General features: G+C 44.9%; 1 non-coding gene across 1 annotated transcript; it reads left to right on the top strand.

Moving 5' to 3' along the window:
- Nucleotides 1-21,618: 21,618 nt before the first annotated feature.
- Nucleotides 21,619-21,813, top strand: LOC118927834 (U2 spliceosomal RNA). The gene has a single exon (XR_008998444.1). It is a non-coding gene; the product is annotated as a U2 spliceosomal RNA (small nuclear RNA).
- The last annotated feature ends 937 nt before the right edge of the window (nucleotides 21,814-22,750 follow it).

The following is a 22,750-nucleotide window of genomic DNA, read 5'->3' as shown; positions in this document are numbered from 1 at the left end:
GGTCAGGGGTTGGGCAAACTAAAACAGGGAGATCCCAACCCGATACTGGCCACGCCTAAGATAGACCGCTCAGGTTTAGGGTTTGAAAAACATTTTTCGTAAGGGCCGTTGCTCCTCCTGCACTCCAGGCAGACAAGATTACTTGGAAAAGTGATGTTCCTGTCTGGATCGATCAATGGCCCCTTACCACTACAAAATTAAATGCAGCCATAGAGTTAGTGCAGGAACAGCTGGCTGCTGGACATATTGAACCTTCTACATCCCCTTGGAACACCCCAATCTTTGTAATCCAAAAGAAATCAGGCAAGTGGAGGCTCCTACAAGACCTCAGGGCGGTTAATAAGACTATGGTCTCTATGGGCGCATTACAACCGGGAATTCCCTCTCCAATAGCCATCCCTAAAGGGTATGTCAAATTAGTAATTGATCTAAAAGATTGCTTTTTCTCCATACCTTTGCATCCTGATGATTGCAAACGTTTTGCCTTTAGTATACCCATTACCAATTGTGTAAGGCCTTCTCCCCGGTTTCAGTGGAGAGTTCTCCCACAAGGAATGGCCAACAGCCCCACTCTTTGCCAAAAGTTTGTAGCCCAGACTATAGACCCCTTTAGGTTGCTCTTCCCCACTTTGTATATTATCCATTATATAGATGATATTCTTCTTGCCGGTCCTGACCAGCAACAGCTCTATGCGGCCAGTCAACAGCTAGTCACTGCCCTCCGAGATCGAGGACTACAAATTTCCCCAGAAAAAGTCCAGGTCCACCCCCCCCAACTTTTTTTAGGCTTTGAATTATTTTCTAATAAAATCCTCACTCAAAAAATTCAGTTAAAGAGAAGCTCCTTAAACACTCTTAATGATTTTCAGCGTCTGCTAGGAGACATCAACTGGCTCAGGCCTTATTTAAAGCTGACCACCGGAGAGTTAAAGCCCTTGTTTGATGTCCTACGTGGAGACCCTGATCCTTCCTCCCCCCGCTCGCTTTCATCAGAAGCACAAAGGGCATTAACCATTGTAGAGCGGGCTATTTCTGAACAGACCATTAGCTACTTCTCTCCACATCTAAGTTTGTGGCTGCTCATTTTCCCTACCCCCTTCTCCCCTACAGGAGTCCTTTGGCAAAACCATCCACTATTTTGGGTTCATTTGCCAGCCTCCCCCCCTAGAGTCTTAGCTACCTATCCTCAATTAGTTGCTGCCCTTTTACGTTTAGGCCGAGAGGCAGCTCTCAAGTTGTTTGGGAGAGACCCTGAAGTTATAACCCTCCCATACAATACATCTCAATTACAATGGCTTATTCAACATGATGATGATTGGGCAATTAGCTGCACCTCCTTCCATGGGACAATAGATAATCATTACCCTGCAGACAGATTAGTCCAGTTCCTTCAAAAGACCCCGGTTGTCTTTCCCAAAAGGACTAAAACCACGCCAATTGCTGGGGCCGTAATGGTGTTCTCTGATGGGTCCTCCTCCGGTATAGCCGCTTTCAGTATTAATGGGCAAGTTACCCGAATACAGACAGACCTCTCTTCTGCACAACTTGTTGAACTAACTGCAATAATCAAAGTTTTTGAGCTTTTAATAGATGCCCCCTTTAACCTTTACACTGACAGTGCCTATGTAGCAACCTCTGTTCCCCTATTAGAGACAGTGCCTTACATACGTCCCTCTACAAATGCTTCCCCCCTATTCGCAAAATTGCAAAAATTAATTCTAAACCGCGATGCCCCTTTTTTCATCGGGCACATACGCGCTCACACTGGCCTTCCAGGGCCGCTTGCCAAAGGCAATGACAGAGTTGATCTGGCGACTCAATTAGTAGCCTCTGTCACGTCAGACTCACCCTTGGCTGCAGCCCAACGGGCTCATGAACTACATCATCTCAATGCTCATACTCTTAGACTCAAATTTTCAATCACCCGAGAACAGGCCCGCCAAATAGTTCGGCAATGTCAAGGATGTCTAACTCTCCTCCCAGAGCCTCATAACGGAATCAACCCCCAGGGGTTGGTTCCAGGAGAGATATGGCAAATGGATGTCACTCATTACCCTCCCTTTGGTAAATTAAAATATATCCATGTGTCTATTGACACATGTAGTGGTTTCCTATGTGCATCCTTGCAAACGGGAGAGGCAACTAAAAATGTTATTACCCATGTTCTCTCATGCCTGGCATATCTACCACCACCTAAAATCTTAAAAACTGACAATGGGCCTGGATACGCCAGCTCTAGCTTTAAACAGTTCTGTGCGCAGTTAGGTATTAAGCACATAACAGGAATTCCCTATAATCCCCAAGGCCAAGGCATTGTTGAAAGAGCCCACTTAACCCTTAAAAACATGTTATTCAAACTTCAGTCGGGGGGAGAAGTACTCTATCCGAAAACAGGTAATGCAAAGACACTCCTAAATCATGCACTGTTTGTTCTTAATTTCCTTACTTATGACTCCGCGGGTAAAACCGCTGCTGATCGCCTTTGGCATCCCTCCACGGCAGATAATTATGCACAGGCTATGTGGAGAGATCCGATGACCAACACATGGCACGGGCCTGACCCTGTGCTCATATGGGGGAAAGGACATGCTTGTATATATGATGCTAAGGCACAAAATGCCCGATGGCTCCCAGATAGGCTCATTAAACTCCTAGACACAAATAGAGGCAAAAACAATAATAATTCCAGTCCAGGGCATATTAACCCCTGAGAAGCCTTCCCTTTCTGTTTATTTTCAGGAGGCAAAAATGAAGATTTCTACACTATTGACCCTCGTCATGACCTTTCGCCCCGTTTGGACCCATCAGATTTTCAATTTCACCTGGACAGTCACCAGTGAAGCAGGAGACGTCGTTTTCAGTTCTTCTACCTTAGCAAGTTCCCCCCCATGGCCTGTTCTTGCCCCTGACCTCTGTGACTTGGCCGCTGGAGCTTCTGCAGCCTGGGGGACCCCAGACATTTACTTTCCTTTTTCCACCTCCCCTGAGACCTACCCTGAGGGACAATCTACCACCTCTCCTGGGTGTAACAACACCCCTAGGAGAACCTACCTCAGAGAAACAGAATTTTATGTTTGCCCGGGAGCTCATAGAGATCGAGCCCTTAACTATAAATGTGGATATAGAGACTCCTATTTCTGTGACTCCTGGGGGTGTGAGACTACAGGAGATGCTAGTTGGAAGCCTAGCTCCACCTGGGATTATATAACTGTAAGTAGGGCTTGGAATCCCAAGCCTAACTCAACTGTTACCCCAGAATGTCAAAGCACCCAATCCACAAGGGGGCGATGTACACCGCTCTCCATTGCCTTTACTGACAAGGGAAAAAGGGCCCCTATTGATAGATGGCTCAGGGGACATGAATGGGGGCTAAGGCTTTATGTTTCAGGAAAGGACCCTGGGCTCACTTTTAAAATCAAATTAATTCGATCCATTCCAAACGCCAACAAGCACGTTGTCCTTGGCCCTATTGCCCCTAAGGCAAGAGACCCAAGACCTTCTAACCCTTCTCCCCTGTCTACTAGTACTGTTTTCCAGGCCTTGCTCCCCCCAGTTTTACCCTCTACAGGCGAAATCCTTAAAGGCCTGGCTAATGTGACTGCAGAATCCCTTAACTCCACTGGATATAGCGAGTGCTGGTTATGTTTCTCCCCCGTTCCCCCGTTTTACGAAGGGATAGCAGTTTTAGTAAACACCTCAGCAGACCTCATACTTACCAATGACTCCAGCAAGACTCGCTGGTCAGACCCCTCCCGTTTTTCAGAGACCTCTCCGGGTCTCACATTGACGCAGCTTTCGGGAATAGGCCTCTGTATACATAGCCCCGTCTTGCGTCTACCCCCTCAGCTAATACCCATTTGTAACAGCTCCTTCTCACCCCCGCTGTCCTATGAATTCCTTGTCGCGCCCAACGGTACTTATTTTGCTTGCTCCTTTGGCATAACGCCCTCTGTTAACCCGCGCTTGCTAATATCTAACAATGAATATTGTGTTTTAGTCATGCTCATGCCCAAGATTTCCATACATCCCACCGAAGACCTCCTTCCATATTACTCGGGCTCTACTCGCACTAAGCGTGAGCCAGTAACCGCCATTACCTTATCTGTGATATTAAGATTAAGAGCAGCTGGGGCTGGAACAGGCATTGCCTCCATAATTACTTCTAAACAACAATATTATGCTCTTAGTCAGGCTATTGATAAAGACATACAAAATCTGCAAGAAGGTTTAGACAGCCTGAAAGAATCTGTTGTCTCTCTCTCTGAGGTAGTGCTCCAAAATCGCCGAGGGTTAGACCTCCTTTTCCTGAAAGAAGGAGGCCTCTGCGCTGCTCTTAAAGAAGAATGTTGCTTCTATAAAGACAAAACAGGGTTAGTGCAAGATAGCATTGATAAAGTTAAGAAAAACCTAGAAGCCAGGCAAAAACAAAGAGAAAAGGATGAGGCCTGGTATAAAAACTAGACCTCTGCCACCCCTTGGTTAACTACTCTGATCCCCACCATCCTTGGACCCTTGGCAGGATTCTTCCTTTTAGTGTCTCTTGGCCCTTGGGCCTTAAGAAAACTGACAGTTTTTATTCAAGAGCAGGTTGACCAGCTCGTCAAGCCAGCGGTTGCTGTTCATTATCACAGACTTACAGCCTGTGATGAAGAGTCTTACACCGAACCAACCAATGCTCCCGGTCTCCGGTTCTCAACTTTACAGGCGCCTCAACCATGGTACCATCGATTCTGGCACCGTACTTAATGTGGCCCATATGCTGGTCAGCCAGAACCAGACATACCCCTAACTATGAGGGTATGGGCATCGAGATGAGTGCGAGACAAAGTACCGCAAGGGAGGGTTCTTCCTAGAACCTCTCTGGTCCTCCCTGAGAATACGCCTGGCTTGCATAGAGGTTGGTATCCATATGTACATAAAGCCTTGATATATTAAGATCAATTTGGCTTTCAGCTCTGCCTCTCCTCCCTAAAAGATACCGAGAGCATTTGCGAAATGTTACCCTGCTGGAGGAGCCAGGCCTCTATTCCCTCACTCGATTAAGGCCCACCTTTCTGAAATAAATAGAAAGGGAGGAGATGTTGGGAGCCACACAAAGACAACAAGATGGCCACAGTTCATGAGGTTCCTGCTTCACTTCCTGGAGATTAGCTGCGAGCCCGCGCGCGCCAACAAGAAAGCCCGCGCGCGCCAAGAGATACTCTTCTCCCCCTCCTTCCCCATTATCATATACCAATCAGAATGTAACTCGCTGCGCCTGCAGCCAATCCCCTGCTTACAAGTATCCTATGGTCCACTCTGCCCCTGAACACTGGTGTATATCTACCCCCGTCTTACAATAAAATTTGAGGGCTTGATCAGAATACTGTCTTGCCTTCGCTCTTCTCTCGCCCCCATTTTCTTTCAGGTCGGATCCCCCTCGTCCCCACAAATAACTAGGTCCCGCTGGACGGGACAGAATGATAATCCTGTGCAATAAGAAAAATGCAACCATTGTAAGACTGAGTTAACTTTAAGTATGCTGAAGACAAAAGATCTCCAAAATATATGGTTAAATAAAAAGTAAACTAAGGTGAAAAATGACAAATACAGTATGCTACCATTTGCACTAAAGAGGACTCATTCTCATTCACTTCTTTCAACCCACCCCAAGACATACTCTCTGTGACTCTCTATACATATTTACATTGTCATAGAATAGCCCTGGAAGGTTCACACATACATGCACACACACACACATATATGTCCTTTTGTGCCTCTTTTTAAAACATAGACATAGGCATTTGTCCTTCCTAACATGTATTTATTCTTTATTTACTATTTCTATTAAAATCTGGATAATTAAAAAGTGACTCATGGATAACAGAATAGCAGAGAACAGTGGAGTGTTGGAAGAACTTGAGGATTTCAGACAACTTTGCAGGTTGGAACATCAGAAAAGGCCCCGCAGAGGAGGTGAGGTGTGCCTGGATTTGACAAGAGGATCCAGGGTAAGACAAACCTGGAGATCCAGCTGCTCAATAAGGGGGTCCCTAGGCCCAGGTGAAGCCTAGGGCATTTGAAGGCTAGTAAATCAGACCAGTCATAACCTTCAGCATCATTACCAGGAGGGAAAGACTCTTGATTCAAGGTGGGACCAGAAGTCCTGTCAGCACCCACGGATAACCCTCCCTCTGCCTGGGCAAACTGACGTAATGGGGAGAGGGTGTGGTCAGCAGGACTAAACCCCTAATGAGACAATGTAATCAAATCCTACACTTTTCAGAATTCCCACTGTTGGTTTGGGTTTTTAAAAGAGTTCCAATCCTTTGTGTTATTTTTCCAGCATTCTCCTTTTGCTTTTGGTTTCACAACATACTTTGGCCTGCTCCCTGTCTCTTTGAGCCAGTATATTGTTTCTCAGGAGAAAATGAATAAGAAGCAATTTCTCTCTGGACATGAATTCTTCTCATGGAGTTTTCTCACTTAATAATAAATTCTACAGGAAAGGGAGAAACACTACTCAGGACCCCATTTTAAATGGGATCAGGAAGAGGTCCAGAACTCTGGGGTGTTTCAGAGTTCTGTGCTGTCTCTGAACGGAGGCACATCAACGACCCTCCAGGCCCTCATAGATCATTCTTGGCCCAGAGGTGTCAGGAGCTTCGGCCTCCCACGGCTAGACAGGACGTGCTTTGATTCACTGATCTCCGATGACATCTAAGGAAGAAAGGAACCAGTGACTAAGCTCTCCCAAATACCTGGCAGAAGCCAGAGCAGGACCAGCCACCACATTCAGTTCAGAGCTGCCATGCCTGAGCCTGCTCCAGAGTCTGAGCAACCCCCTTCCCTCATTCCACTGGACGAGGGCACTGGAGGCACCGCTAAATGGGCAGTGAGCCTTACAGAAAGAGGCCACATGACACAAAGCCATCATCAGTCACTCGCAGTGGAGCTCCTATAAAGCAAGCTCACCCTTGATGAATGACAGCGCAGCTACATGGGGAAGGAGACACCAACTGAACTGGAAGAAGCCTTGGAGATTATTTCATTCAAACTCCTCATTTTACATTTAAAGAAACTGATTCCCAGGGCCACCTGTGTAATTGCAAAGCTAATTACTAGCAGGAACAGGTAAACGCAATTCCACATCAGGATGTGTTCCATGGGATCAGTTCACAGAAGCATGCCATTTAGGACTGGAATGCTCAGGAAGGAAGGTGTTAGAAAAGAGTCAGGAGTTTCAGAAAATATGAGCACACTTATACATGAGGGAAGGAAGAGGTGAAGGGAGTAGGTGCTCCAGTTACTGCTGTGTGACACACAACCCTGACACTTAGTGGCTTAAAATAACAATGACACTTTGCTCATGAGTCTGAAATGTGGGTAGATCTCAGTGAGGACAGCTCATCTCTGCTCCACTGGGCATCAGCTGGGACAGTTGGAAGTCTGGGATCATCTGAAAACTTGTTCATTCACAGGTCTAGCTGTTGACACTGGCTGTCAACTGGGACATTAGAGGGGACTGTAGCCAGAACCCGGCATGTGTCCTCTTCACGGGGCTCATGCAGAGCATGGTGTCTGGTTTCCTAGGCTGAGTGTCCTGAGACAGACCCAGGCACAAGCCAAATCACTTCGTATAACCCAGACCTGGAAGTCCTACAGCGTAACATATGTCATATTCTATTTGTCCCTGCAGTCAGAAAGCCTAGCCCATATTCAAGGGAGGGGAATAGGGCTCCAATTTTTCAAAAGAGGAATGCCAAATAATTGGCAGACATATTGTAATACCACTGCAGTAGGTCAATTTTCAAATGATCTTATTTGGGTATCTTCCCAAACCAATTGAGCCCATTTGGGGGATTCTTGGCAAATAACTACAGGGCAGACCCTGAGTCAAGATGAAAATATAGGGGCTTCCCTGGGCCAAAAGAAACCCCACGGTGGAGAAATATCATTTCTAATTCTCGCTTCTGGAATTCCCAAATCATCCAGCTCACCCCAGATTGTGTAACTTAAAAAACAGGTGTCCCAAGAGTAAAAGAGTGAATCCACTCATGTTCTAGGTTCCTGAAGCTGAGAATTCAATTAAGTCTATCAGGAAACATTAAGCATCCAGTGAGAGTTTCATAGAGGAAGGAACAGAGCAGGCACCCACCACCTTTCCACAAACAAGACAGGATAAGAGTCTTTAAGTCCTAAGACAACAAAGGAGAACAATGGCAAAAATGCCTTCTTACTAATCAACTGGGAGATTCTGGGTGGGTCTTGCTTTCTCTGTCTATTCACTGGAGATTAATGGACACAAGAATGATTTTTGTCTTCCTGGTTTAACAAGGCAAGATGCCAACTGAATTTTTTAGACAAGGTGTGACTTGAGGGGACCTAGGTGCTCTGTGACTGTTCCCCTTTGTGGTGAGCTCTCTGAGTGCCTGGATTCCCACCATATGGCACGCTTCTTCAGGGCTAAGGTAGAATATTATCTGCCTCTTATTAAAATGTGAAAATGAAACACATCAACTTCTCAGTCTCACAGTCACACCATCAAAAAAAAGAGACAACTTGGGATACAGAATGGGTAGTACAACCCACAGAATGGATGAATTTTGATAAGCAAGGAAGTAGAGGCAGGGTCACAGGATAGAAATAACCTGAGAGGAGGAAAAGAAAACAGAAAGGAATGGAGTTCAAGGGCAGATATGCTCAATGATGAGGAGAAGTCACTAGAAAGCTGGGGGAATGAGGATTAGGGGAACAGTTGAAATGAGAACCTTGAACCTAGACATGGGCGACACAGAAGCCTTTGAGTGGGACAGAGGAGCTGAATTCTTCACCTGTGTGAAAATCCAGAGACCCACCCTTTGTGGGCAGCTTGCCTTCCAAGGGTCTGATGTGTAGATGAGGACAAGAAGCAGGGGAAGGAAGTCCTGCTGAATGATCTGAATTCTACTTTCTCTCTCCACACACACACACATTACAGGTTTCTCATTAGGTTAACAATTATGCAGAAATCGTATGTCCTTTAGGCTTTCCTGACTTTTCCCCTTTAGGAAGCTGAGGCCTATCTTCATCTTCCAGGAGGCTCAGGGTCAGGCCCCAGCGAATCACTGTCTTGGGATTCAAGGGAACTTTTGAGGCCATTGTGTGCATTCCCACGTAACCCCCCAACAAGACAGGCTCCCTCACCACCCAGAGAGCAGACCCCTACAGGCACTGTGCTCAGAAACGCTCTTAAAGGAATCATTTGGAATGGAGGACAAAGCCATGATGTCAATCTGTCAGAGGTGAACACTGAAACTAAAAATAGGAGGAGACAGAAAGAAGACCTTAGTGAGAGATACAGAGAGACAGAGGCTGAGAGGTAGAAGGGGGTGGATAGAAAGAAAAGAGAAGGAAGAGACAGAGAGAAAGGGTTCATGTGAGGGTGTAAGTGTGCGAGTATGTGTGTGTGTGTGTGTGTGTGTATGGATAACAGCAAGAAAGGGAAAACAGGAGAGAGAGAAAGAGACAAGAGAGGAAAAAGTGCATGTTATGTGTGTGTGCATGCACACACGTGTGTGTGTGTGTGTGTCCGTGTGTGCGTGTGTAAAGGATGATGGGGGTAGAGGGAGGAAGGGAAAAAGAAAAAAAGTTGACACTTAAAATCTTTCCTTATGTTGAGGCCACAGTAACTCCGCTGATGATGAAATTCTACATATATTAAACGTCCAACAGAAAACTTGGAAGCAAATGAGGAATTATATCACAAAACCTCAGTGACATGTAAATTGCACTGAACAGGGGAATCAAAACGTTAGCAACAATTACATTCTTCTTATGACAAAATTGGTTCTGAAAATGAAAAAAGGAAGAATGGAAACACTTCTGCAAATGATTAAAGGGAGAGTAGGGATCATGGGTTGGGGGGAGCTGGGCAGGGAGGGAGGGGTATGCTGGCAGTGATAAATATAGAACCATAATTTAAGAGACAGTAGGAGACGCTTTGTGTGTGTCAATCGGAAATGCCTCCTAGAAGCTGCAACTTGCTCCCCGTGAATGCCGTGACCTTGGGCTCCTTGCGGGAATGTGGGCTCCACCCTGTCCCCATGGTGAAGGGAAGAAGCAAGAAACCATGTCATTCAATGGATGAAAGAGGTTCCAGTTTATATGGTGGAAGGAACCATTTTTTTGTTTTGTTTTTGTTTTTCTGTTTCATTCTCTGGATTAAAGAAACACTGTGGGACTGCAGCAAAGCCATCCACGTTTGCCAAGGAAGGAGACACAGTGATGGGATGGCTTGAGAATGGCCTCACCCCATGTTAGAGTGACAAGATGGATTCTCTTTTCTGCTCTTGGTTGCCAAAGATCCTGGTTAATCAACTGAGCATTTGGCCCAGGGGAAATGGGGATGTTGGGAACTGGCTTTGGGAAGAGGATTCCTCCTGCTTATCTGGGGCAGTTCTTCCTCCTCCTGGGACCTGGCGCTGGCGGGGACAACAGTTCCTGGCTCTGTGTCTCAGAACAGAGAAGAATGGGTCAGACTAGCTCTGGTGAAATGCATAGTGGAGGTCTGTCATACATTTAGGCAGAAATTCTTGGTTTTTCAATGAGCAAAATGGTAAGGGATAATTCCTCACTAAATTTCTGTCCACTGACTTCTACTCCATCATTTGTTTTTCAAATTGTCCCCTCCTTCTATCCCTTCACACACATCTGCAACACTAGAGAATTTTAGAGCTTATGCCTCAAAGATGACCTAGGGCCGTGACCTAAGTAATAGCTGCGTCCCAGAGCCGAGGGTGGTGCATGAGGAGCACAACATAAACTTGGTAAAAACCCAGGCTCCCAAGGCATCCCAGACCCACCTAATGGGAATCTCTGGGATGACTGGCCAAAATATTTATAGTGAGTTCCCAGGTAAGTCTCATGTGGCCAGGCCGGTCCTGGTTTCCCAGCAGTCTCGTTGGGACCACTGAACAGTAAACCGCTTATTTGTAACTATATCACTGGGACTCAGAGACCTAAGTCACTGCCAGAGCCCACACAGAACTCGACTGTGTCACTTCTCAATTCAGAATCTTAACACTATATTTGCAGTCTCCTTCAGAGCATGAGAAAAACCTGAATTCTGATCACCTAAGTCAGGCCCAAGCCTTCCTCTAAGAATCCCACATTCGTGCAACTGGGGATGATGATTTTGATGGCACCAAAGGTGGTAGCTAATACCTACTTCCTATGTGTATGACACTACATAATAATTTATTTAAGGCCAAGAAAATCCCATGGGATAAACAGTATAATTTACCCATTTTACAGCTTAGAGAATTGAGGCACAGAGAGGTAAGAGAAGGTTTGCAAGGACACACAGCTAAAGGAGGTGGGAGTGGGTTTCAAGCCCAGGACGGGCAAAAGATGAGGAGGTGCCGACTTCCTCAACACATTTCTCATGTGCATTTTAGTACTTTACTTTTTTTTGTCACACAGGACTTTTCCATCTCTCTCGACCTTAACTCCTCTTTCCTCCCCTCCCTGCCTTCTTATAGGCACAGTGGAAGATGGCAGAGTTATCCTGCAGTAAAGGAGAAATACTCGATAAGAACCCTATGCCAGGAGGGCCTTTTGGTAGTGGGGCCTGCAGGCCGGGCATACAAACAATTATTGTCATGCCTTCCTTCCTCCACCCCCAGGTTCCTACAAAATTGAAAACAGGACTCAAATGAGGATCAAAGTAAGTATTAGCTTGTTCCCATGCCCCCAAATAGAGGGGTTCTGGTTTACTGTGTTAGAGGACGTGACTCAAACCTTTGGTTCAGAAAGTTCTATAGGAAACTTCCTTTCTACCATCCTCCCCACTCCCCATAATCCAGATACAAGGATCTATCTTGGGAAAAGTAGAGTAGACAGGACAAACTCTGAGCCAGTTACGATGAGAGAAGGGCCACCAGAAGCAGGGACCTTGGACATGATCACACCAATCAGATGACTCGTTCTTCCTCTTCACTTGTTGGAAATGGGGGGCAGACAGTGGGTGAGGGCTATGGAGGGAAGGAGCCAGGAGTGCTCCTCCAATTCAGTTCCCTCCTGGGAAAAATCCCTTCTCCTCTACAAAAAAACAGAGTCAACTAATGAGTATTGTCTACTAACCCAGGCCTTGTCTTTGATATACTCCGTGACCGCACCAACTATCCCATAAATACAGAGGGTCTTTGAATTCTATTTCCCCCATGGACTTGATTGCCCTTAAGTCACTCATACTTTCTTCCATTCCCCTCTTGTGACCAAGAGAACCTAGACTCTTAGATAGAATAAACCTAGAACTACGACCTAGGGATCTAAGCAATGCCTTTGAGCATATATAGGTCAGTTAAGTCAACTCCATTCCATTGCCTCTGACCAAAATCAAGAGTTCAACACAAAGCATCAACCCAATATGAGATGACATCTTGGTTTTCCTTTCTTGCTCAAAATAAGAGCAAGTACCGTCAAGTGGCAAGGGAAGATGACAGAAGGCTCTTAGGGAACCCAGGAGTCACCATTGCCACTTAGAGCAATCTCAGTCCATGAAAGGCACTGCTTGTTCCCTGGGAGGCTACATCTGCCTTCCCTGCAGCATCTCCAGCAGGAAGCTCTTAGCTTATGATCCGCCTCTGCAGCCCCCTGGGGAAGCTGGATCATGAGCATTTGGGATCATTTCATATTTCATAAATGGGCTTAACTCACACTCATGAGGTCAGCTGGAAGGCCTACTGGATTTAATTATGCTGGACAGGGAGGCAGCCAGAAACATCTCACATGGAACAGGACAGAGGCAGCCGGGGGAGAAGGAGCAGGCAAAAGAAAGATCTGATGGGATGTGAGTCATGCTACTTAGGATGAGGGGGTGAAAAACCATGGAACACCCCAGGGAAGCAAGACCTACGTCCCTGAGCCAGACAGAATCCAAAGGAAATTCTGGTCCCAGTCCATTCCCAGGAAGGCTTTGAAGAAGTTAGTTTGGGTTTATACCACACTGACAAGTACAAATTAAGTTATGTAAAATGGCACATACTCCTGAGCCCTGATCCTAAAAAGAAAAAAATTAAAAAATTAAATAAAATTTAGAAACTGTGGTAAAGCTACAAAAGGGTCAATAGGCTTGATGTCTTTCTTTCCATATTATTCATTCTGAGTTCTGAGCCTAGTGTATGAGGCTGGCTGGTTTCTTATAGAGTTGACCCAAGGAAGATTTTGGTGGAACAAAAAGGAAGAATCCACGTGAACACACAGAGGAGTGACACTGACAAAGTCACAGAGATAAAGTGAATGAGGAAATAATGAGCTTAAATTCCCTACGGGGACATAGACTCATGGAACAATGGAAGGAACACAGTGACTAAACCAAAACAGGCTACTAACACCGGTCAAAATTGGGCTCCTATTAACCGCTGTGGCAGAAGCTTCTCATTGTTCTCCAGTAACTTTTCCTCAATATTAAGATTTTTAGCTGAGCATATTGCTACTCACAATGAAGATTAGTCTTTATAATAAGTGTGGCCAAGGAAATAATTTCTTGCTGGTGAGACATAAATTCAAGTATCAAAAAACACTCCTTTTCAGCCACTTGGTGCCTCCCCTAGGAGACAGATGGCATGCCCCCTTGGTCCCTTCTTTGTCATCCCTTTTCCACCTGCTGCCTTAAATACAGATGGCAGCATCTTGGGCCACATTCCAAGAATACTGGAGCAAAGAGCTCTGTGGAGATTTGGTCTCCAAGAATGTTATGGAGCAGAATTCTAACACTGGTTCTATAAGGCTTACCCTCGAACCTTGTATTTAATCTCTGAGCAAGATTGTCTATACCCTGGAATAACTGGAATGATAAAAACTGAAAATCACTGTCATGCAAATTGTCTAGAAGTTTCTCTCTCATGTAAACCAAAGTCCACCTACTGTATTTCAAATTGCTTTCCTCTTTCTCAAGGAATAAAGATCATTATCAGGTAAAACAGTCACCCTCTCTTCTCAAAACTAACCTATCCCCCCTTGACCACTCCTCTTCAATTGAAGGCTTCCTTTTACCCCTGGGTTCTCTGCATTGCCCCCCCAGTATCTGCCCTCCCATGCCTTCCCAGATCCTTTTTGAGTCTGGGAGTGTAGAATATTCCAATCAGGGGCTGTAAGGGTCTTAACTCAAAACAAACCTCCAGGAAGCCCACAAAACCAGCCAGATGACTTGGATGTGGGGCCAGGAAGCCAGCAGAGGGGAGACTGACCAACAACCAGCTCAATGCCCAGCTCCTTGGACAAAACCCTAAAGGCAGGGCAGCCCCGAGGAGAGAGAGGGAGAGGAAGTGGGCTCCAGCACAGAAAGCCTCCGTGCTCAAGTGGCACTGCAGGCCCAAGGCCAAGATGCACACGCCCCTCCCCAGCTGTCTCCCAGCCCTGATGACTTGGGATCCCCTAGGCCCCCCTCCCCACTATGCTTTTTCATTACTTAACCCAAGACCTCCTGAGGCAAATAAAATTCTCCATGTAGGATGAAGTTATTGAAGCAAAAAATAATAAACTTTCATGAGCATGTTTCAATTTTCACTTGTGTTTATGGCCAAAGGTGTTTTTTATTTTAATAATCGCCGCTGGAGCAAAGGCAAGCCACATGCTGCTAACTTGTTAAAGAGAAGGGGAGGGAGGGGAGAGGGAGGGGAGTCAACAGAGGCAGAGTCTGTGCTCAGGCATACATTTCTCAACAGCTCAGCTCTGATCCTCCCAGTTTTGAATCCCACCCTTGAAACCTTAATGATAGAGAAAGGGATAAAATATTATCTGGACCGTGCTCGGCTGACAGTTTGCCCTGCACTCATTTTAGCCATGACAAGCAATTTCTGTGTGTGTGTGTGTGTGTGTGTGTGTGTGTGTGTGTGTGTGTTTTAAGAGAGAAACATCAGCATTCTATGGTACCATTTCATAATGGAGAGTGTGTAAAAGGGAAGGAATTTGGAGGAACCAGACTCCTTCCAGTTGGACATCAACTTGACCGTTGTTTTCAGCTCACTTTTATTTGGCAGAGTTTCTGTTTGCTTTTAAATGTCAGAAAAGGTTAAGTAGTCTTTGAAATCTGCAAGAGATTTCCTAGACTTCTGGGTAGGATGCCCACCCTATAATAGCAAAACTGATTACCCCTCCCCACCTTTGAAATTGCTTTTTAGAAGGAACATGTCCAAGGAATCAAAGACAAAATAATTAAAGTAAATGTTCATTTGTGGGTCTGAGCATTTTACTGCAGAATGAGTGAACCTAGAAATATTCAGATGTTATATTTCTCTCTGTCTTTCTCATCTGTCTTGATGCACATTCTCCCAAATTATGTAGATTCAAAAGAAAATATCATGACTAGAAGACTGTTAACATACCCTTTCCCTGGCCCTAATTCTGAAGCCTACTGCAGTCAAAAGGGACTTCAGACGCCAAGTGACGATGGAGCCTCTTCTAAGTCTAGAAAGGACTTCATTTAACATCATATATGTTTAATAAAGACAAATGGACTGACTGAGAGACCACCAGCTCTGTACGTCTCAGCAGCCTGTCCTATGTAGTATGCACCAGCTCACAGACCACCCCTAGGGTATACAGAAAATATATTCCTTTGGAGGAGATAACAATTAAATTTAGTTTGAGGTGCTATTTTGATGTGCTTACACTCAATCCTTTGAAGAAGGCTTCACCTTCCCCAAGGCAGAGACCAAGTTTGGGGGCTCATAGAGATCAAGGCCTCTAAGATCTCAGGCCATCTGTCCATATGGGTGTCTGCAGAGATACCCTTTAAGCACCTGGTCACCAATGGCAATCAATCCAAGCAAACTGTTGCTGCTACCTGCCTGTTCAGGCCCAGGGAATTCCTTTGCTGCATTTGGAAACATAGGTTCAATCCTGCTGCCTCTGTGCCAAGCTGAGGCATTTCTGCTCAGACTCCCAACCTAAAGTTCTGTCTCAGAAGCAGGGGTTTCTTTCCAATGCCCACAAGAGGTAAAATCTCATCACTTTCCCATCTATTTTCTTCTCCACTTCTACCTGGGGGGATATTTTCTAGTAATGGCTCTCCCAGGCATTTTTTACTATGCTTTGAGTCCCCTCCATTTCCTTAAGGTCCTGGGCTTTGTAACTATGTGATGACAGAGGGTAACTAGACTTCCTGTTGTGATAATTTTGCAGTGATACATAATATCGCTGCATTAGGATATATATTATGATATATGATACATATTCGATATATAATATCAAAGCATTCTATTGTATACCTGAAACTAATATAATGTCAATTACACATCAATAATAACAAAAAGCTTAAAGCCACAGGTAGCTTTTGTTTCTCTTGTTTGGCACGACCCTCACCTTACCTTGCCCTGAGGGCAGCTCACTAGGTTGAAAACGGATGTGTGCGTGTGTGTGTGCACATACAAGTGCATGCACATACACACACAGGTGTTAGTGGAGGGATAAAGGAAACTAGTGGAGGGAAAGAGTCACTTAGTATTTTGACTGACTTCTGCTATGTTTATAAATATATGAAAAAAAGGTGGTGAACTTTCAATACTCCTGGCATTCAGAGAGTGACTATAGAAAACTGTCATTCTCATATACTAGAAAACAATTGGATAATTAATCTGAGTAGTATATATGTTTTGTTTCTCTGAAATTGCCCCTGTGAGTCATGACACATCCACACGTTTGGTGAACTGGAGTAGAAGCTGAGTTGGAAGGACCCTCGACTTCCTCAGGCCAGCCCCAGAACGCAGCACTGAGGAGATGTGTCCTGAGGTAACCTTCGAAGCCTGCCCACGGGATCCCCAGCCCCTGCTCCAGAGGTCAGGCGCATCATTGTGCAGGAGTGGGAGGCAGTGTGTGCAGGCTGGGTGGTCAACAGCGGAGAGCAGCAGCAGGAGGGTGTGGTGGTGCTGTGACGCGAGCGATCGCCAGGTTTCCAAACACCAAGTCCCACCCCACAGAAAAAGAGCTAATCTTGCAACTTGGCACCCGGAAGGGGAAAGGCACGAGTCAGAGTAGCCTCACAAAGCCATGAGGTGCCAATTTCCACCTCATCCCCGAGTCCTAATCCTCCAGGCCTCGGATCACTCAGGCTGACCGCGCCTGCCAGCCCCTCCTCCCATCCCTTAGTCCCAGCACAGCCCAGCACTCCTACCATATGCAGGTCAACTGCCAAAGCCACGGGGCAAGGCTGCAGCCAGGTAGCATGCATTTTATATCAAAGGACAGAGCTGGCCTTTGTAAAACATTGAGTACCCTTCAACCTAAATGTCTCCACTCAGGCCTCCCACTCCCACAGTCCTTTCCCTGCTCCCTTTCCTGGCTTCCCTCCTCCCCATAAGGTCAGAACACCCTGCTCTCATATCTTCCAGAAGACAGGTGTAGGTAAGAAATGGAACTGGAATTTTTAAACCTGCGTTGGAGCCCAAGTCCTTCCCGCTATCTTATGATTAATTTCTATTGATTAATACATCAGAGCCCCAAACTGTATAAACTCAGCACTCCTCTGAATATGGACTCTGCAACAGCATCTACTTTATTTAAAAATCATAGTACATATGTGTGCAAAGTTTACCATCCATTTAGTCTCTGACAATGTTTTGTTTAAAATGCAAATTCCTGGACCCATCCCCAGAAAACTCTAATTCAGGTGAATTTGGAAGTGAAGTGCTAGAATCTGCATTTTAACCCACAGTTGGTTTTTTAAATGGTGGTCATCCACTGATGACTCAAGAAATACTATCCTGGGGGACTTGCTTGAATTATCTGTCTACTTCCTATGGTGGCTCTTCCAATTAGGCTAAAGAGAGCTGTTGTTTCCAGCCTGTTAATAATTTGTATTAACTTTGCTCATCATCGTTCCTTAATGTTTTCTGAGGTCTGTGAAGGTAACTATGGAAAATACAGGCTTTATGGCTTGGTCATCAGATGGGAGAAGTACAGAAAGGTAGATTTTGTGCTTTGTGAGTGTCTGGTAAAGCGTATGATTTCCAATTGTCTTTGTCTTTCACAGTAAAGGCCCAAAGCCTGCAGTTGTGATTTCTAGCCCTGCAAAGAGACATTGAAGGAGGTTTATGTTACTTCTCATTGGCTCTATACCCATCTTACAGACTCAGTTTTGGCCAGACTTATCCCCTTAATTGTGTATCTCCCAAATCATACAATCCAGAGATCCATAATGGGACAGTTCATGTAGTACTGGCTGCCCTGCTACAATAAACCCGGGGATGGCCATGGTTCTTGGTCTAGGTATGGCATTTGGCTTGTCCATCTGGAGTCCAATTAAAGAATATGGATGGTTTCAGAATCCATTTTGTCTAAAGGGAAAGAGATTTGCTGCTTTCAGTAATGCCACAGAATTTCCGACCTGATTATTAAGAGCTTCAGTGAGTCAAACTTAGGTTTCTGGCTCTGCCTAACTCCCACATTCTTTAAGTTTGGGATTCCACCAGCATTCACGAAGTCTAAGTCACTCACTGACTCCAGTTCCTGTATGATATTGGAGATCTGAGGAGCATGGCAAGAATCTGCTTCCCCAGCCCAAGTTTCCATTTAACTCAGAAAATAGAGCTCTTAATTTATATTTCCCTTGACAAACAATGGTTTAACTTACAGGGGAGAGGCGTCTCAGGAACTTGGACCAACTTAAGAGAACTAAATTAGAGGTTAGATAAAACTCAGCCTTCCCACTTCGGCCAGGTTCTGCCATCTCCAGTTACTATAAACAATTGTGATTTTGAAAGTGTTGAAAAAAATACATTGACAATCTCCCCCAAAGGAGAAAGGGATTACAAGACCATTTCACACCTCTGTGCTGCTCAGTGGTAAAACGGTTATACAGGACACTGTGAGCCCTAGACAAGCAAGGACCCCTTGTTACTGGTCCACTGAGCCCCTGGAATGGGGAGCAAATGCTGTCAACATTTGTCATTTGCCTGGGAAGACCTATTCGGAGATTCATAGTGAATCCAGTGTCTTCTGGTTCTCTCTCTCTCTCTCTCTCTCTCTCTCTCTCTCTGTCCTCTACTTACCTCATAAGTGGGACAGATGGATTTTTCACCCTACTTTGGAAGCATCTGGGAGTACCTAACTTGTGCTGGAAATTCCAAGGACAAGCAAAACTAAACAAAATAAACAAGCAGCAATAGACTCACAGACACTGAGAAGGGACTAGTGGTTACCATGGGGGAGGGGTTGGGATGGTTGGGCAAAACAGGTGAAGGGGATAAACAGGCAGAAAATCTCAATCATACTATAAATTAATTACAGGGATGAAAGTATAGTATAGAGAATATAGTCAACAGTTCTGTAACATCTTTCTATGTAGACAACAACTATACTAGTTGGGATGAAGATTTAATAATGTAGATAACTGCTGAATCACTATGTTTGTATACTTGAAACCATTTTATCATCTATATCAACTATCTTCATTTTAAAAAAATAAATAACTAAAGTTGCAGACAAGGGCCAGAGAAGATGTATAAGGCGTGCCATCCAAAGATGGAAATCTAAGAGCAGACATTTGTGTTTTCTAGACCTTCTATGAAAAAGGAAATCACATTCATTTTCTTAAAATAAACAAACCAGGGGAGGAGCAGTGATTGGCCTTGAAGCAGCTCCACTGGTTGAGGCGTAGCTCTACAATGCTCTCTTCCTTTCTGCAAAACTGCAGTGACCATAACCTACCCAAACTTTCCAACTGAGGACACTCACATGCACCCTTGAAAAGCCCCTGGACAGAAAGTTTCAAGGGACCCTGAAGGCAAACAGGGCAAAGAAGGGAGCTGCTTTTCTCACCTGTGAATTTGGTTAACTGCTCGCCTCTGGTGTCTCCAGCTGTACTAAGATGAAGTCAGACTAGACCTCCAAGGCTCCTTCCAAATGGGGTGGCCTATGGGTCTGTGGACTCCCAGCCTGCAGAGCTCCTTTCTCTGCCCTGTGCTGAGGCCCCAGCTCTATCCCCTCTCTTCTTGGCTTCCCTACACAAGCCCCCTTACTCTCAGAGAAAAAGAATTACGATGAAAAATCTTTCCTAAACAATCATCAGAACCTAGTTATTTGGGTGATTGCCTCCTGGTGGGGGGTGGGGTGGTCTTTTTTAACAAGGCTCAGTGGGATTTCAGCATCACCTTGCCAATAGAAGAAAGGAAGGGGAAAGGAAGAGCAGAAATCCTGGAGGCTTTTAGCTCACCCCTTGAGCCCCAAAACACCATTTTTATGAATAGCATGGTCCTAGAGAAGCCTATTTCACAGAAGAGGGAGGAAGCCATAGTCCAGAACCCTTAGGAGAGAAAGGATGAGGAAAATACAACTCTTGGGAATTACAGCAAGAGGAAAGATTAGAGCAAAATGCTTCTGTTTAGGATATGCAGGGAGAGAAGAACTGAGATGATCAGGGATGGCAAGTATGTATCCAGCCGGCTGCCAGCCCCGGGAGACTTGGCTAAACAATCAGAGCTTCCCCTGATGTCTCAAATTGCTTCTCAGTGCAGCCTCCAGGAGCTGCCATCATCGATCCGTTGGCAGAGGAGGCTGACTCTCCTTGCCATCCCTCAGGTTACACTTAGCAATTTCAGACCCCAGCAGACAGCAGTCAGACAGGAGCAGTGAAGCTCCTCTGGCATTTGTGGATGAAAACATGAACAGTGACTCGAATGCCTAATAACCACAACCATTGCCAGAGATAGAAACGCATGAACAATGGTTCACCTCAAATTCTAAGGGTTCAGAGCAATGCAGTGCTCTCTCCCATCTGAGGTACAAGCCACCTCCACAACCCACCAGGTTTCCAAGCAGCCTCTCCCTGAGAACTTCCAGCAACAGAGAGCTCATTACTTTTGAGCCTGCCTCATCATTAGGCAGCTCCTTAAAAAGGTCTCCCTAGAGCTGAGGAAGAAGTTAACTTTCAGTAACTTGTACCCACACAGCCCAGCTCAGTCCTCTGGGTCCACACAGGAAGCAGATATAACCGTCTTCCTTGTGCCAGTTCTGTAGAGGCTGATGTCATCTCCTGTGTCTCCCTTCATCCCATCTTCCATAGACCAAGCATGCCTGAGTCCTTCAGCTATTCTTCATACTAGGTTTCAAATCTAGTCTGGGAGGGTACTTCCAATGACTATGGAGAATTGCTTGTATTATAGGAGTTGGAAACAAAGGATATCTTTCTCCTCATTTTGATTGGAAAGGATAAAATTTTCGCTATGCCGCTAGGCCACGTGATAGCCATGATCTCAGTCAGGGTATATCTCTTCTCTGGGTCTGGAGGAAAGTGAACTTTGTGGACCCTCAGGTCCCTCCCACTTCTGCAGGTCTAACAAGTATGACCTGCCACCATCTGCCAAGCCCATACCCTCCAGGTGTTTTTACCCATGAAATCTGATGAATACTCTAGGCACTGGGGCAGAGGCAGAGATCCTGCTAGGAAACCGAAAGACTCCCTGATGCTTTTCAGTATAGAATAACTCTACCTTTGCATCTCCTAGCTCCACATATGTCCATCTAGGGTTCCTTAGCAACCTCTATTGTCCTTTAAGGCAGCTTGCCATTTAAATCTACATTTCATCTGGCTCAGAGAGAGACATGGAGATTTCATCTCCAGAACTAGGCTATAATGTGAGTGCTTAAGCTGGAATGTGGATTGCTTCATGGCCTTTTGGCTAAGATCGAGTGTAGTGCCTGCTCTTATCAGTTTAATACCTAGGGAACTGGTAAAAATCCTGTTTTTGAGTATTTAGGTCAAACAGGACAGCTAAGAGAGATACTCAGTTTACTAACTAGCTTGGGGGTATTTAAAGTTCTTACTAAAGTCTGGGGAGATAAGTCCCAAGGCCTAAAATAGGCCTTGAACAGGGTAAGTGGCCAGAAATATGAGAATTATAAGATCAGACCTGAGCATAGCTAAGAAGTTCTCAAACATCCGAGATATAAAAAGTAGGGGGAAAAAAAGGTCATCTTTTTTTTTACTTAAGTACAGTTGATATAAAATCTTACATTAATTTCAGATGTTTGACATAGTGATTCAACAATTATATACATGACAAAATACTTACCACAGTGTAGTTACCATTTGTCACCATACAAAGTTATTACAATATTGTTGACTATATTCCCTATGCTGTACTTTCATCCCCATGACTTAACTGGAAATTTGTATCTCTTTAGCCCCTTCATCTATTTTTCCCATTCCTCCCACCCCATAGCAACCACCAGTTTGTTCTCTGTATTTATGAGTCTGTTTCTGTTTCATTTGTTTGTTCATTTGTCTTATTTTTTAAATTTTACATATAAGTGAGATCATGTGACATTTGTCTTTGTCTGATGTATTTCACTTAGCATAAAAGAAGTTATATTTTGGGCCATTCCTACTATTTTCATGTGTAATTTGTTCTCAGTCTCTTCCCATTGTCTATAATAGGACTTGACATATATTAGGTGCTCAATAAATGTATGTGGAATAAAATGTATGTTACTAGTTCCAGGTTTGCATCATTTAGTCATTTACCCCACTGACCTTTATTAAGCACTACCAGGGTACGAGGCACTGTGCCAGACACAAGAGAGTTTATAAATGAGTTTGACATGAACTCAGAGCTCCAATTCAGGTAAAGTAGTTAAGATATTTACCCAAGTGGCAGTAAGTACACTAAGAAATGATCAAGATAAGACATGGTGAATACTAAACATAAGGAGATGCCATAAAGGGGGTTAACAGGAAGGCTTCGTGTGAAAGGTCTCACTTCAATTTGTCTTGCTCTGTTAAACTGGAAGC

This window comes from Manis pentadactyla, chromosome 6 (assembly GCF_030020395.1).
Source record: "Manis pentadactyla isolate mManPen7 chromosome 6, mManPen7.hap1, whole genome shotgun sequence".
NCBI lineage: Eukaryota > Metazoa > Chordata > Mammalia > Pholidota > Manidae > Manis > Manis pentadactyla.
The sequence above is the reverse complement of the archived record's forward strand: the minus strand, read 5'-3'. Positions and strand labels throughout refer to the sequence as shown.